This window comes from Triturus cristatus, chromosome 3_1 (assembly GCF_964204655.1).
Source record: "Triturus cristatus chromosome 3_1, aTriCri1.1, whole genome shotgun sequence".
Taxonomy (NCBI): Eukaryota; Metazoa; Chordata; class Amphibia; order Caudata; family Salamandridae; genus Triturus; species Triturus cristatus.
In genome coordinates this window covers 1,100,787,691-1,100,804,555 of record NC_140583.1, presented here as the reverse complement: position 1 = coordinate 1,100,804,555, position 16,865 = coordinate 1,100,787,691, and positions in this window count along the sequence as shown.

Here is a 16,865-nt window from a genome sequence, read left to right as displayed (position 1 = left end):
CAGGCATGTACGGTGCGGATGGCACAGACGCGTACTCACTGTAGGGGGCGCACTTGTCCACGACGAACCCATTCAGTCAATGGGAGCCCATGTCACTGAGCACTCAATGTCACCTAATCACGTATCACTTTATCAGTATTTCTTGTATTGACAGCCCTCCAATTTCCTGTATATATTGAATTTAATGCATTTAATTGATATAAAAGAAGAGCCTTTTGCAAGCATTTATTAGTAGGCGTTTTGCTTTAATCTGTGTCTTTAGGCCACTTGATATGCGTTCCAACGTTTTTGCAATACGTTTTATGAACAAACCTGTGTAAATGCTATACTTGTTATACTTAGTCAATAGGTATCAAGCAACTCTCTCTGTCCTTTTCAAAGCAATTGGGTTCTTCCCGACAGAACCATTGTAGTTTATTATATACATACCCAGGTTCTGAGGGACACAGGGTCGCCCCATTGTTGCCATACAATACCAAGGGCATAACAGGCATGTGCACCCACATTTTGCACTCAGAGTACTATGGTTATACAGAAGGGGCACCTGGCAATTGTGCAGCCCAGTCTCTAATATTGATAGTGCTGGCTCCCATATAACTCCAGCGCTGTGTTCTTTCATTTGCATCGGGGCGTGACTCCATGCAAATGAGGCAAGCACTTTGCCCCCATATGCCTTTGGAGGCACTCTGAAAAAGGTGGAGCACTGTCAGTGTATCCCCTGAAGGCAGCTCTCTGGCAGGGAGAAAGGGGGTGGCATGGACTCCCACAGACAACCCCGTGCAGGTGGGTTCAATACTCACTGCACACACCTTCATGGGGATCTCAAACCCATCTTTAAAGAGCAGGCAGGTTGCTGCCTGCACAGAGAAATACAGAGTGGCTGGTAAACAGCTGCTCCATTTTTCACTGAATACACTGCCCACAGGGTGAGAAAGCAAAAGACACACAGATGATGGGTAGGTGACACAAGTTCATGGCTATGCTGGGGTAGCACATTCAACGTAATAGGGTGATCTGTTCCTGTTTGTTCTTGGAGCACCTGCTTAAAGGTGCATCATAGCAGAAACAAGGACAGTGCCCTATAGGTAATACAGGCCCAGATCTAGAGTTTTGTACTCTCTGTTGCATGGAGGAGTGCTTACATCCTAATGAGGGCCTAGTTCCTAGAGCTATAACCATAAGGCTACTCCACCCTTCCTTCAGACACTACGCGATATACCTCACAGATGAAACTGATCACTTTTCCCACACCAGACATAATAGACTCATGTACTTTTCAACCACGACCCAAGTTCACTGAGGGCAGTTGACGACCAGAGCGACTGACATGACAACCCACTGGCCAAAGATCTTTACCCCTCCGCTGGCAGTGAGAGAATCACTGACCTGATTCATTGTTTACTTTCCTCCACTGATAAGCCCCCTTACATTGCTCACTAGAGGATTAGATGGCCATATACACAACTATATCTAAATCTATATCAGCCATCAAGTGATAGGTATAGCAGCCTGATGGTGTACAAGTCGCTCTTTATAGCCGCTTGACACACTGATTTTTGGATACCCAGCCTCACTTATCCATAACATACTAAGATCATTGCAATTCAAATTGGTTGCACCATTCACATATGAACAACTCGCATCATTTATTGATAATATCCTTCAATGTAAATGGCCTATCTCATTACATAAAGAGGACGAAAATCTTTGATTACCTGTATACCCTCCATCCTGATATAGTCCTCATTTAAGAGACTGACCTCTGTGACTTGGAATGCCAAAAACGTAGACGATACTGGGTGAGCAAAGAGTGTCATCACAGTAAAAATAGCCCTGTTCTTGATCATAAGGCCTTCTCCAGACCATATCATAAGGGAGGTACGGCTATCCTGATTAAACTGGGACTGCCACTTAGGGTACACAAAACTTGGCATGGCCCATATGGCCATTCAGTTTTTTTAAAAAACCATTCTACAAACACACGTTACTCACAGGGTTGCACCGTTGTACAATAGGCATGAGAAATTGAGAGAAATATCCAAAATACTACTCCAGCATGCCAGAACTACAGTGCTCTTAGGAGGGGGCTGGAATATAGTTCTGGACCCATTTTTGGAAAAATTAGACCATCTTTTTATATCTCACAGATAGAGGTCTAGTGGGAGACTTGATGGCAGACTATTCTCTAATCGACCCCTGGAAGCTTATGCACCCTAGGGGGAGAGACTGTACATATACCTTCTGTGCCCACGGCATGTGTACTCATATAGACTGTTTCCTGGCTTCGACCCCCCTTTCTATGCTGAGTAAAGGCCACATCTATAAAAACTAAGTAGTGTTTCAGACCATGAGGTATTCAGATATGGCTAGATCTTGATATGCAACCATCTGCAGGCCAATGAAGGCTGAACATGTCCTAATATAAATTTCTTATGATATAAAATGGCTGATAGCATTCCTTGTTACTTATTGGGGGAGATTAAGAGCACAAAACCTTCCACCATGACGGTCTGGGTGGTAGATAAAGCATATTTCCTGGGGGGGGGGGTGATTATGCAGGACTGAGTGCAAAGCAAAAGAGAAATGATCAGGACACAGTGAAGTCTAGAAATCAAAATGAATAAGCTAATTTCAAACTATTCCTACACCTATTCAGAAGAGGTAGTCTGCTTGTTGCTCAAGGCAAAAGATGAGATCAATGATGTGTATACTTAAAATGCAGAAATAGCTCTGTGGAAGGGGATAAAAGCAGGATGTACTGGTTAGGCAGCTGAGACAGCAGAAGGCATGCCACTTCATTCCAGCTATTTAAAATGCCCAAAGTAACATGTTCATGCAACCCATTTCTAGGCACATTTAGTGACTTTTACAAAGCTAAGCACTCCTCAAACAGCCAAGATATTGAGTTGGAAGTGGACAAATTAGTGTCCATCGTTGAAGTAACAACACTGCTACATGAACAGGCACGAACACAGAAGATTAAATTAGAAAAGTAATAGATGGCCTTCCATTTAACAAGGTCCCAGGGCTTGATGGATTTCCTGCAGAATTTTACAAAGTTAACAAGGGCTCACCAGTCCCTTTAGGATGCAAATTCTTTAGAGAAACCTAGAGAATATTGCCCCTTTGATGGAAATGAATGAAGCCAGAATACCACTGATCCTCAAGCCCGGTAAAAGATCAGCTGAGTTGTGGCACTATAGACCAACTTCCTGTCTTAATGTGGATACTAAGATTTTAGTCTAAGTCTTGGCCAACACACTGAAAACAGTTCTCTCTTCCCTGGTTCACTGGGAAGAAGTAGGTTCTGTCCCACTCTCATCCTGTCTGTCACATCTTAGGTCATTCACACAAGTGTTTTGGCAAGTCCTTAATGACAAAGATTATACATTGGTGGTCTCGTTGGATGCAGACAAAGCTTTTGATGGGGCCAATGGGGAGTATTTGTTCTGGGTCATGGGAAAAAGGAGACTTGGAGCACAGTTTATTACAAAAGTAAAAGTATTATACACAACACAATAGGCAGAGGTAGCATTCATTTGGTTTCAACCCCCCAGAATATGAAGTCAAGAGAAGCAACAGACAAGGATGCCTCCTTTCGTCCTTTGCTCTTTATGTCAGCATTAGAAACCTAGGCAATTGCCATTCGTCAAACCATCAATATAAAGGGGATACTGATGCCAGCAGGGAGACCAAAAGGCCATATTCTATGTGGACAACATACTTGTGACCCCATCAGGGATGACTACATCCATCACAGCCCTCACTGACGTGATCTCAAGCTTCTCAACATTTTCCTGGTACAGGATTAATTGGTAAAAGTGTGAGACAGTCCAACTTACTAATCACCACAAATGCATCTTTATGTTGCCACCCATTAGAATGGAAAACATGCAGTTTAAAATATCTGGGGATTGATATAACCACCGGCCTGGAACTTATAACTGACTCCAAAATAAATCCCACTGCTTGTGAAGATCAAATCTGGTTTGACCAGGTGGTCCCAACTTACTTGAATCAAGACATAGATAATTAAGAGGAACGTGATGCCCTGTCTCAGTTGTGTATTTTACAGCCTTCCACCATGTATTCCTGCACAGAGGATGATATATATATACAAATTACTGAAAATGTTCATGTGGGGTGGACCAATAGCAGTGGTCTATGACTTCCCCAATTGGAAACTTACTGGCTGGCTTTACAGTTGGTACAAATTAGATGCATAATACTCAGCTCCTGGTATAATAAATGTAGAAAATGAAGAAGGCCCACTCCTGTTGATGAAAGCACCAGCAGAAAGACATGTACAGATGTACGTGTTAAAGGAAAAATACAGGCCTAAGCTGTCTTTGGTCGCAGAATAAAAAAAGAGCAAAGATGGAGTCAGGTCCCCGGGGAAGGGAAGTAGATAAGAGCTTAAGTAGAATAGAGTAATATAATTAGGCATAGTAGAAATTGAAGGTCACAGGCCTGCATTGCAAGAACACGTATGTGGGAAAATATGTAGATAAGGCAGCAGAGAGGCGCAGAATAGGTGGGAGGTTAGGCTTTGCCAAGCAGCAGATGTGTAGGGAGTAGAGCATTGTTAGGCTTCAAGTACAAGACAAGTCAAGGACACCAGTAGTGTAGTGTGGTGGTGGTGTGGAAGCATAACTAATGATAACATGTGCACCTGAGTCGCATTAAGTAAACAGGTGACTAGCTGTTTTTGCAGAAGTATAACCTTTTGATAATAATTAGAAGATGTTGATTTAATATTAAAATGTATGATGTATTTATTGTAACAAAAATGTTTAAGAAACTGTCCGTAGTATTGTAAGTTGAAGCTTAGATTCCAGTTCCGCGGAGCTGACTGACCTTCCGCATGTGTGCTTGCTTTTAAATAAACCCTGTATTATATAGCCAACACAAGTCATCTCATCTTTCCTTTTGTCCATCAACATTCCCCAAACACCACCATGTGGGCTGAATTGGAGACAACTTTGTTAGTCAAAGCAGGTAGAATTAGTACACTGTACACAGAGGACACTAAGTGACTGGTTGCCTCTAGCCTCGTCTGAAATGACATATGTTTGGTCAAGAGCACACACCATAATGGAAGAAAACAAGATGACACATTCCCTTCCTATATAGCCAGGGCATAGGTACCCCAGAGGCCTCTCAGGGGCTGTGGCATGTATTATGTCACCCCTGGGAGACCATTTAAAATGACACAACAGGTCTGCTACAGCAGCCTGTGTAAGGTGGTGTATGCACCACTTTCTTAGATATAGGTTCCCTATATCTATCCATATCACTGCAGATATAAACCCATCAGTCACCCCTATGGCAGGCCTTTCCAATCCTGAAGGCAGGGTGCTGGGTTTTTGTGAGAGGGTGCCCATGCATGAGCAGAGCCCCTCTGCAGCCTTCGGAACCTTTATTCCGGGGTTGTTTGTGATGCAGCCAAACCATATACTTTTAAGTGCATTATAACCTTGCGGTAAATGCTAACTGGTGTGGGAGGTATGATTCCACCCTACTAGAGGGAGAAACATGACTTCACTGGTACACCTGGTTCACAGACCCTGGCATCACAAAATGGATGCTGCTAACCACAGACACGAGTCTGTCCTCCTGCTGCTGGACGAAACTCCGGCAGGGTTGGCCTGGACAATAGGTTTCCTGTCACAGGGAGGTGTGACCACCTCCCAAACAGGCTTTAGTGTATTGGGGCTGGGTGGGTGCACTCCAAGAGTGCTTTGATGTCTGCACTGGGGGGACATTTGGTGTCCCTGTGGATAGTCCAGCTCAAACCGGTTGCAGGGGCTACCAGCCCCTGCTCTGGCGCGAAACTGGACAAAGAACATGGGTGTAGCCACCCCTCTGTCCTGACCCTCCAATAGGTGGGTCCCCAGAGCTTGTCCCACCCTTCCTTGGGTATAAAGTAGGAACCCCTGACTACAGGACTTTAGATTTACCTGGACGAAACTCTGCTACAGAACTTCTACTATCTACACGACGTTGGATGACCGAAGAATCTCCCTTGGAGTAAAGGAGTTACTCCCCTGCAAGGCAGGCACCAAAGACGCATCTGTCCGGTTTGCAACTACCAAGCTCCTGAAGGACTCCGATGATTTTGCAACACAGGAGGTGGGTTTCCAAGCTTCCCCGAGACTGATCCGTGCTCTCAGCAATCCTGAGATCCAAAGCCCTCGTGGGGACCGTGCAACCCAAACCCCTGGACATCATGCACATTTGCAGCAGCATATGCTTCTTGGCGATCCTTGAGGCTGTGCTTTGGGCTACTTGTAGTCCAGACCCCGAGCAGTGATTCACCTGAAGATTATTGGCCTACACTCCTCGAGTGACCCGTGGGCTGGTATTTAGTGATTCCTCTTGAGGTCCCTTCGCGATCCCTTGTCCGTTGACTTGTGGGTCCCTAAGAAGGGTACTTTAACTTTCAACAGGCTTACCTGGTTGCTCCAGATGTGCCCTGACTCTCCATTGCTTAGAGAGTCCACAGGACCTTGCTGGTCCACACTGAAGCCGGTTTACTCTCACCGTGTGGGTTGCTGTTGCCAAGGCTTGTTGGTCTCCAATCCGGACACCGACCACCCAGCACTCGACATCCTTCGTGGGACAGCTCGCCTGCAGACTGTGGTTGCCATCGACTCCTCCTGGTCCCCGTAGCAGTGGAGTCAAGCTTCACCTCATCACACCTGAAACACCCGACATCGGTGGGCATTCGACTATCATGCCCCTGGTCACTGGCAAGTGACCCAGACTCTGTCTCCTCTGCTTTCAGGTTCTTCACATCTTCGATCCAGGCTTGGATCACACCGGACACTTTTCCTTTCCACGGCAGCAGCACTTTGCAGCGACTCTCCATTGAAGACAGGGAAGATTCCCGACACCATTTGACACCTATGCAACCGGCTTCCCTGGGTTAGGTAACACGAATACTCTGGTGCTCGCGTGGGTGCTGGCCTTAGAACCTTCTAAGTCTAAAAGGGTTTGCTCCAAGTCCTCTCCTACGTGTCCTTAATCTTTAAAAGTCCAACCGCTACTTTCCCATAGGTTTGTACGGAGTTCGTGTCTGTGTTCTCACACTGCACACATCCCCTGTGGGTCCCCTGTGTCACTACCTTGGGTGGTTCCTTGGGTCCCAGCGATTCTACGTGCTCTAGGCACTGTATCTAGTCAAGTCGTGGTTCTTACACCACTTTCTTAATATATGGTTTTGTCTAGTATATAGTATATTGTGCTATTTACTGTCGTTTTAGAACTGTGTTATTGTGTGCCTTGCTCTCTAATCTCATAAAGAGGTTAGTAGAGAGTGTTTAGTAATAAATACATATATTTTATATATATACTTTGTGTGGTTCTCCTTTCATTTAGTAATTCAAGAAGTTATAATCTGGTAAACCAAGCTGCTTTACATTCCTTCGAGACTTAGCCTGAAGGCTGCTCCCCAAAGCTACCACTAGGATAGCTTTCAATAAAGGTTGTCTTAAACCTAATCATCAATAAAGGTTGTTTGGGCTGGTATAAGGTGCCCACTATAACTACTGGACAGCATATACCAGGCCAACTTCTCACAGCTACAATGCAGCGTTGTGATTGGGAAGCACTCAGGCTCCCCTGACAAATCACAACGCTGCAGTGCACCGTTGTGATTGGTTTTGAGCGTCCTGGTTCAACCCTCAACCAGGGAATGGGGGCCTGGGCTTGTTCTCCATGCAGGCAGTAAAGCAGCCTGCAAAGAGAATAGGGAAAGTGCGCATGACTGGTTTGTGCGGCCCGAGAGGGCCAACCAAAGGGTCATTGCATACTTAGGAGTAGGAAAACCACTCCTCCCCTGCTCTGCTCCGAAAGCACAGTAGCCCTGCCCACCCACCGGCATGCAAAGCAGGACAAAGCATAAAATGATAATAACTATAAGTTTTATCATTTTATGTTCATTCTTCCTCACACTGCTTAAAAGCAGTGGGGCAATGCTCCTCCACCATAGCGGAAGAGACACCACTGTTATTACCTTCTTCCAGCCAGTCTTCAAGTTTATTTATAAGCAACGACCGATCAGGTTAGCTGTGCTCTCAATCAATGAAATTGGTATGTAATTCTTCGGATATTTTTATCCCCCTTTTCATATATTGGGATACTAATATAATGCTTCCAAGACAGCAATGGCCCAACTCAGGCTATGGCGTTAAAAACATTCAGCAGCAGAGGGTCCCATAATTTAGGGATTTCCAAGAATATATCAACCGGCACCCCATCTGGGCCTGGAGCTTTCAGGGGACGCGACTCTACTATAACTCAGGAGATTTCATCTATTTTGAAAGTTACATGCGAATAACTAATTTCAACAGGAGGGAATTCTAAAGAGATTGGAGAGGCTGTTGGGTTTTTAAAAATTCTCAAAGTAAGTCACCGACCCATCTTTCTCAATGTGAACCTCAAGGGAAGGTGTGGTCTTCTCTTTTAGAGAAGGGGCGTTCACGACCTTCTAAAAGGATTTACTGTCCTTAAGTTCTGCCGCCTATCTCAGATCCTGCCAAGCTTCCTCTTTAAGCGTTTTTAGCCTCTTTGCATGCACTAGTTTATATTCAGTTCTCAAACTACGAATCAAAAAAAATATTTTAGGAACAGAGTGTAAAGGCTTGGATAACTTCGTTAGAACTTTTGTACATGCAGAATCAAACTAATATTCCAATGGACGTTTGTTACTAGGGAAAGAGTGCATCAGGAGAGTTTTGGTTTACTTCAAATGATTGTTTAATTAGGTCTGGGTCCCACTGATACTGGTTAGGATCTCGTTGAATTTACTATGGAGCATTTTAGGAAGGAGCTTAGCATTAACCACTTTCTCCCAATTTATTATATAGCCATTATTCCTTACCAACATAGGTTTCGGAACCCGCGCCCTAGAAATCCTTCCATTCATCCCCATTTCATTTCAAACTTAAGGATGGCATGATCGCTATGCCCTGTGTACCTTGCCTGAGTGTTGCGTGTTCTAGCATAGAAAGATTCTGAGACCAGTATATAATAAATTGTAGTACATTGTTAGCACTACTGAATGTTGCTTCCAGTTTATCAATATATGGGTTTACTGGGTTTATAATGCTCAAATTCATCTTCAGCATTGACAAATTAAGGGGATTCCCACAAACATTATCTTCAAAGTACAACAAGTTCTCTCCTTCTTGGTATGTCAACCCACAAGCTGCTCTCCCAATTTTGGACCAAACCTTCAGGTTAAAATCGCTCAACCAAAGTATATCAACACCTTTGGGGTGGCTAGTGGCAATATGAACCAGGGCCTGTTCTAAGGTGGCTACCATGAGTGAGTGCCTTATTCCTCTCAGGAGAAATATTATAAGGGTTTATGAGTAATATATCACTCAGTTCATTACCCTCCCAAATCAGAAAATGAAAATAGGGACAAGTCATGATAAACTTTGAAACCTTTAGATTCAATGTGTTGCCTATCAAGGTTAACAAACCGCCTTTAGCCCGCACTGAGGTAGCAGGTATAGCTGGAGATTGGCAAGAAGGAAAACCATCTAAGAACACAGGACCTACTTCCCAAGTTTCTTGGAGGCAAATTAATTCATGGTTTTCAATCTCCTTAACCCATACCAAAATATCCCTATTCCTCCTAAAATTTGCTGTGTTCCAAGTTGCCTACCTTAAATGATCCCTATTGTCCCTTCCACAAACCTCTTTGGGAACATTTATCAGATGTTCTGCTCTGGACTCATTGGAACCAGGCAAAGTGACACCAGTTGTAAGTAGTCAACCACAGTCCACCTCAGAGGAGCATATCTATTCTGTTGGGGAAACTATGACCTTCTGTTAGATAATAAAGGTAACGGCCTCAGGCGACAATTTGGGCTGGGAAACCCTATCCTATATCGGTTAGAGGAAAACCTTTTATAGAAATAATCCAGCAAAAGTGCATGTATCTTGAAGTGCAATGTGGGGCCGTCTGAGAGAAGGTATAAAATACTTTCCACGGGCCTTGGGTTATCTAGATTAATCACAATGCAGTCTCTCTTGATAGTCTTACACCATAAACCAACCCACTTTACTCTTCTGGCCATGAGGCTGTGATGATACAAAGGCAGGCCCCCCCTCAAAAACTTAGTAAGCCAGTCAGCATGCTTCCCATTAGTTGTTCAGTTGATTCGGTCTGATTTTCCCTCAGTCCTGGGACGTTCACTAGACCCACAACATATGGGCAGCAAGCTGGGGGTAGATTCAATAGCTGGTCTCCCTGCATCCTCCCCTTTTACATATCATCTCCTATATGTTCACCCTCCCAATCTATTGTCTGTATTCCTTAATGCATGATGGGAAGGAAATTGATCAAAACTAATACCAGCAGGATTAGAATTTGAGGGCAGGGCCTTGTTGGTGTTGGTATTACTAGCAGATTAAGAACTGGCTTCTGTAGGTCTCCTGAGGAAACAGCGTTATTGGTAGCAGAGTGTAGGTGACTGCTAGGCTGAGATAGAATGGTACCTTTCACACCTTTTGCACACTCTTCCAGTATGGTAGTAAGGATAAAAGGATTAGAATACAGATTAAGTGAACTTTCTGAGATTCCACTCGACGCTTGTGTCCAATCTGTTTATTATTTCTCCACCTGGAGCTGGACGTTTGTCCTATTTCTTGCCTTAGGATGTTACATGCGCCATTTCCAACACCCTGACAATAGGGGGGGTGGCCCAGCCCAGCCTCCTCCGGGCTCCTCCGGATGTAGACGGGCCTGCCCTTTGCCCGGGCTTTGCCCGGTATGGTCTGGGTGCGTCCGGCTAGCGTGGGGCCACGTCGTGCTAATGAGCACATGGGGGAGGAGTGAGTCAGAGGCACAGTATGCTTGGAGCTGAAGTACTATTAGTGGGAGCCCCCCAAGGCAAAGATGTTTCTCATGTTGGCGGTACGCGGATTGCATCTCCACGTCACACTAGTGAGGGGAGATGTCAGAGGCACAGAATGCTGGGAGCTGAAGTCCTCTCAGCTGCTGCCCCACAACGCAGCGATGTCCCTCCTGTTGGTGGTACCTCTCTCCTGTTGGCGGTGCACTAACCACTTCAGAAGGACCACCAATCTTGCTCAAATGTACACAGATGTAGTAGCATGTAATGAAGGAAGCCAATAGAGCAATAGCATGAAAAAGAATGGATGGACTAATGTGCCATCAAATCTGAACAGATTTTTATTTACAAACTAAAGAAATAAGGCCAATGGCCAGTCCAAAATCCAAATGTGGCTCAGCACATTGCCATACCACTACATTTTCCTGACATTACACTGCCAGGGAAACCTCCTCATGAAGAGGCATATAGTGGGCAGGCCAGGCACCTCAAAAATGAAACTAGGGAGAGCTGGGCAGGTATTGGGTGGGGTTGGATCAACAATGGAAGGGGGGTCAGTGGTTGGGGCAGAGGGAAAGCCAAGGGGAACCTGAGGGACTTCCATGGGAGCCTGGTCAGGTGGGATGACAAGTGGGAGGTAGAGGGAATATCTGGCTGTGTCATGGGTGTGCCTGTTGTTGGTGCTGGTGTCTGGGGTTCTGATGTTGATTGTGTCTGGGCTGTGTCTGTTGGTGCGGGCTCCATAACTATGTGTGTGCTAGGGCTGGTGAGGGTGATGAGGGCCAGTTCAGTGGGTGCATGTTTGCTTTTTTGCTGCATTTGGGGGCAGTGTGGCATATGTGGATGTTGTGCTGTGGTGTGTGTGTGCTTCTGTTTGTGTCTGCTTGGGACGGGTATTATTAAAGGGATTTGGGATGGGGAAGAGGAGGGAGGTGGGTCAGAAGACTGGGCTTGGGGGAAGCCTGCCATCATTTAGGAGGCCAGAGTCTGAAAAGACCTCTGTAGAGCACACATACTACTGTGACTGCCCTCGAGGAACTCCAGCAGGTGCGTCATTATGCTGGACTGCCCCTGGATGGCACTCAAATTCAGAATTGAATCCTAAAAGAAAAAACAACCAGTGTTTAGAATAAATTCGATTCAGCCGAATCAAGAAAAAAAAAATCATCAATATAAAAACCAAATCCTGAATCACAAAAAAACACTGTGACGTCAATAGTGAAGAGATGTTCTACAAAAACCCCAAGTAACAAGAACCAAAACCATGAAAGAAGAAGGGACAATATAGGTAAGCATAGTTGGCATATTGGTTACTTTCATGCAAGACAGACAAATAACATCAAAACAGTTTAGAACACAGCGAGTAGTGTCCCGGTATCCATTTATACTAAATTAAGGTCTGTCTTTGTTGGTGTCAACAGCGTTTCGACTTTTGCGGGTATCAGGGTCTCATCAGGACAAAGATGAACCTGAGGAACTAACAGAATATGTGTAATTACTAATTAGGACTCATAATAACATTAAAGATGTGTGTTTAAACATAAAATGAAACATCTGATGGTGTGCAGGAAGGAGTAAAGGAGCCACTGGCGTCGTCTAGTGGGTCTGGCTCAAACACCAGCGGAGGACTTCAGTCTTGTGTATATAAAGAACAAGAAGGCTCAGTTCTGATGTTCACTGTGAGTTGGTACATAACTCTAAAATGAATCTGAGGAAAACTGAAACAATGGGGGTCATGAAGGAACAGGAGGAATTAAGTAGGAGTAAAGAATAATTAAAATAAAGGAAATGTTACTATTTTGTGAAAGGCCACCACTGTATTTGCAGCATGGGTATGGTGGTCAGTGATTCAAGCTGAACCCTGTTGAAGAACAAGGATGGCGCATTCAGAGCAAGGGTGACTGAACTAACTGGTAAAGGTAGGGGAATTGGAAAGGCCCTTACCCGTGAGTCAGGAGTAGAAGGGAGCATCTGCAGGTTGAGTAGTGTGCTACAGAGTTATTTCTTGTGCGTCGTGATCCGCAGGAATTTGATAATTTAAGTCTTTTCTCACTGCAAAGCTGTTGTGCCATAAAATGATCAACAATCAATAAACAGTATAGATTTGTGGGTCCTATCTTACCTGTAATTGTAGGAGAATGAGGAACAAGGTGGTGGACTCCCGATCAGAGTCCCAAAAAATCGGCAGGAAGATGAGGATGGGGTGCCAAGCGCATAGTGTCCTCGCGGTTGGACTGCAGGTGGGGGGCGTGGTAGTGGGCGCGTGGCCATGATGGGGATGAGGAATGTCCGAACCTGGCAGACTGGAGTTGACAAGTAAAAAGAAGGTAAAAGGAATTTAAGAAGAGAAATAAGGGAATTAAAAAGGAATCCATGGGTGGGGCCAGTAGGAATCGAGCCTTGGGCCTTCGGTCTTTCCATCACGGCCTAAAGCATAGTGCTATTTCGTAGCTTGAGGGAGATCCCTGACTAACAGGACGAGCAGTAATGGGCGTGTTGTCATGGTAATTATCGGGGGTACCTGAAGCTGGCTGATGGAAGTAGTGAATAAGGAGAAAATACATTAAAACTGAAATATAGATAAAACCAAGGTGAAGGGTAGAAGAACTCTAGGGTGGGCCAGGGGCGAGTGAACCCTGGGCGTCTTCGACGAGGCCTAAATCGATAGTGCTATTCTATAGCTCAAAGCAGCTAAGGTAATAAAGGATAGAAAGGCAGCAGGCATCATGGATCGAGAGTGTGTGCCGGGGGCTATGCTTAAACATCTTTCTGCACCACAGCAGATGAAATGACAAGTTAGCAATAGGGTAACAGGGCTGGTGGTTTCCCATGCTCGGTGGGGGGGGGGGCAAAACAAGCTAGCTGTGGGGGATATCAATTTCAGAAAAATCTATAGAATTGGGGCACTGATAGGGATCGAACCTTGAGGTCTGGGCCTGGGGGCAATGGGGCAATAGATGGTGCTGTATAATATGGAGATACTCCACATAATAGGCAGAGATGTAAGGTTATGCAGGGTCCAAACGCACAACACAAACCGCAGTCATTGTCAGAAAAAGAGGATGGGCATGCTTGTGTTTTAGTCACAGAAACATATGGCACTGAAAAAGAATGTGTTACGGGGGAGTAAGACCCCTTAACATTGGAGTGTAAGCAAGGTGGTCTGTATAATAAGCTGATACTCCACATATCAGAGATGCAATGGTATGCATGGTCCGAATGCATAATACAAACCACAGCCACTGTGGGGCAAGGAGGATGGGCACCGCTGGATGGGCATGCTCGTGTTGGAGTCACAGAAACATATGGTGGTGAAAAAGAATGTGTTACAGGGGCACGAGTATGGGCACCACTGGATGGGCATGCCCGGGTTGGAGTCACAGAAAGATATGACCCCGAAAAAGAATGTATTACAGGGGAAGATAAACCCCTTTACATTGTAGAGTAAACATGGTGGTCGAGCATGCGCTGCGTAAGAGCATAGGTGGCAGCACACGGTCTATGCTACCCTTGTGGGTGTGTTTGAAAGGAGATAAAGATGAAGAAGGATAGAGCACTGCGACTGGTGCTGGTAATCTCAATGATAGGTTCAAATAGTCAGGAATACACAGGAATGTTGTTATTGTTTCTGTGGTGGGAGAAGAAAAAAACCTTAAAATTAAGCAGCAGCTTAAACATATATTCATAGATAGAGATATGTACAAAACAATGTGCAATAACATGGGCATTTGAGGATAGACCAACAGGGATCTGTCTCCAGAAGTAAATAGCCTCCTCACTCAGGGCAGCTGGGGCCATGGGGGCAGGACTTGAGGTGCCTGGGACAAAGGAAAAGTACCGCTCCTTGCGGGAGGGGAGTCAGACAAATTTGTGGGGAGCAGTAGGGAGGGTGGGGAAGGGAGAGGAGCCGGCAGACAAGGTTGGTGTGGACACAGGTCCTGTGGGGTCCGCCACCACCACAGAGCTGCCACTGGAGGCCAACTCAAAAGATGAAGATATTTCTTCTTCCTCCTTCAGGGCATGCTCCTCACCCTATGCGCCAGTGACTCCTTCGCATCAGTATCCTGTCTGCAGCCACTCTGTCCAGCTGCATGCCCAAAGTCGCAGGCACCATCTCCTCTGCTTGCCTCAGTCGATGCTGAAAATCCAGTGCAAATAGATGTAAGTCATCTGTCTAACCCTATCCACAAATAGATCTCAACATTACCATTATCAAATGAGCACGAACACTCCATTGACCAGGTCTCCTAAAACTTCCATGGAAGCAAGTTGGGCTGAGTTTTACTGTCAGCAGCGGCACAGATCTCCATGGTACCACACCCTACCTACAAATAGGGACATCACCACTCACATTGGTCTTAGTGGCAACACCATCTTCAGATTGTATGTCTACAACTCAACGTAACATTGGAAGGCCTAAGTTGTTCAGCTGAGCTCCAGGCAATGAATTTGAGGTGCCATCTGTGGCCAAAAGAGGAGGCACAAGACACTACCCAAAATGATTTTCACACACAAAAAGATGCTATTACAGTGTTCATACACCCACACTTGACCACACCAAATCTGCATGTCACTCACTCATGCATGTCATCAGTCATTGAAAGCACCTTCAACAGTGGATACTTATACTCCACATCAATGCTATTGAGGAACAGTTTGTGAGACACAACTGTAACATCACAAGCCATTAAATACATAGCTTCAACAGTAGGACATGACTAATAAGATAGACAATGTAACTATATATGTCTAACAAACCCGCCCTTGTCTGCAAACTCCTGTCTGTGTGTGCACATCATCCTGTATTCCCAACATGAAAGAATATTATCCTTCACACATTGGACAACTCATACTAATGTGGTTGACTCTTATCCTCAACCTTAGTATACCCTTACATCATAGAACATATCCTTGTGCAGATGAAAGCAGAAAATGCTCAAAAGCTATAGAACATCGTGTAGGCAAAAATATAGATGGCACCTGTGTTGTTTCATCATTTCACAATGCTGTACATAACCCACTTACCGTGACCAAGTCTGGCTGTTTGTCTGCATCCTATATGCAGTGTATGCCATATCACATGTAATAGATATCCTGTTCTTGTATCTTGATACACAGTATTGGGGGAGTATCACTGCTCTGTGTGGGACAACTGACTCACGCAACTTCAAACATGTGTAGGTGACATGTCACATTACTCAGCCATGTGTCTGTACAACTCTTTGGATCAGGACCACAAGACATAAGTCTTGCCCAGACAGCATGCACCCACGTCACTACCTACACATGCGACCATACCTATCATCCTTAGGACAGGAGTCACTTACATTTTTGATGAGGAATCTGCTGCTTGTAACAGGAGGATCAAAGAGGTAAAAACAACAATGGCTGACTCTGTAAACACTCACCCCCTTCTTGATGATGTTGGGCGGTCAACTTCCCATCAAGATCAGGGTAGGCCACCTCCAGGATACCGCCCATTAGTGGAGTCAGCGTTCGGGGCGTGCCCCTACGATATGGGGAGGACTTCCCTGGCTGGACTTTTGCAATCGTCTGACTCCAGCATCTCAGGTACTCCTACCTTGTCTTGCAGTGGGCTCTGCATTAGCAAAAGATCCCCATGGACCACACTTTACGGGTGATGGCTTTCTATAATGCCAGCTTCTGATGGGCACTGACCTGTATACATGCAAGACATGAAGCAAGAGATTATAACTACAAGATAATTGATCAATGTTGGCCTCACACACATCTTGGAGACTTCTAGCACAAGTATGTGACATCTCTCAATACACAAGATTAGTACTCCTCACATGCCTAAAACCACTTATTCAGGCATACACACTCTGGTAGACATCAGGGAACTATCCTCAACCCTGATTGTGTAAATCACTGACAAACACAGCCCACAAAATCCATGTAGGGTTGGCCCATTCCAAATAGTAGTCTACTGTGAGCTACAGTGGCACACACCACACCATCAAGATCTCCTGAAGG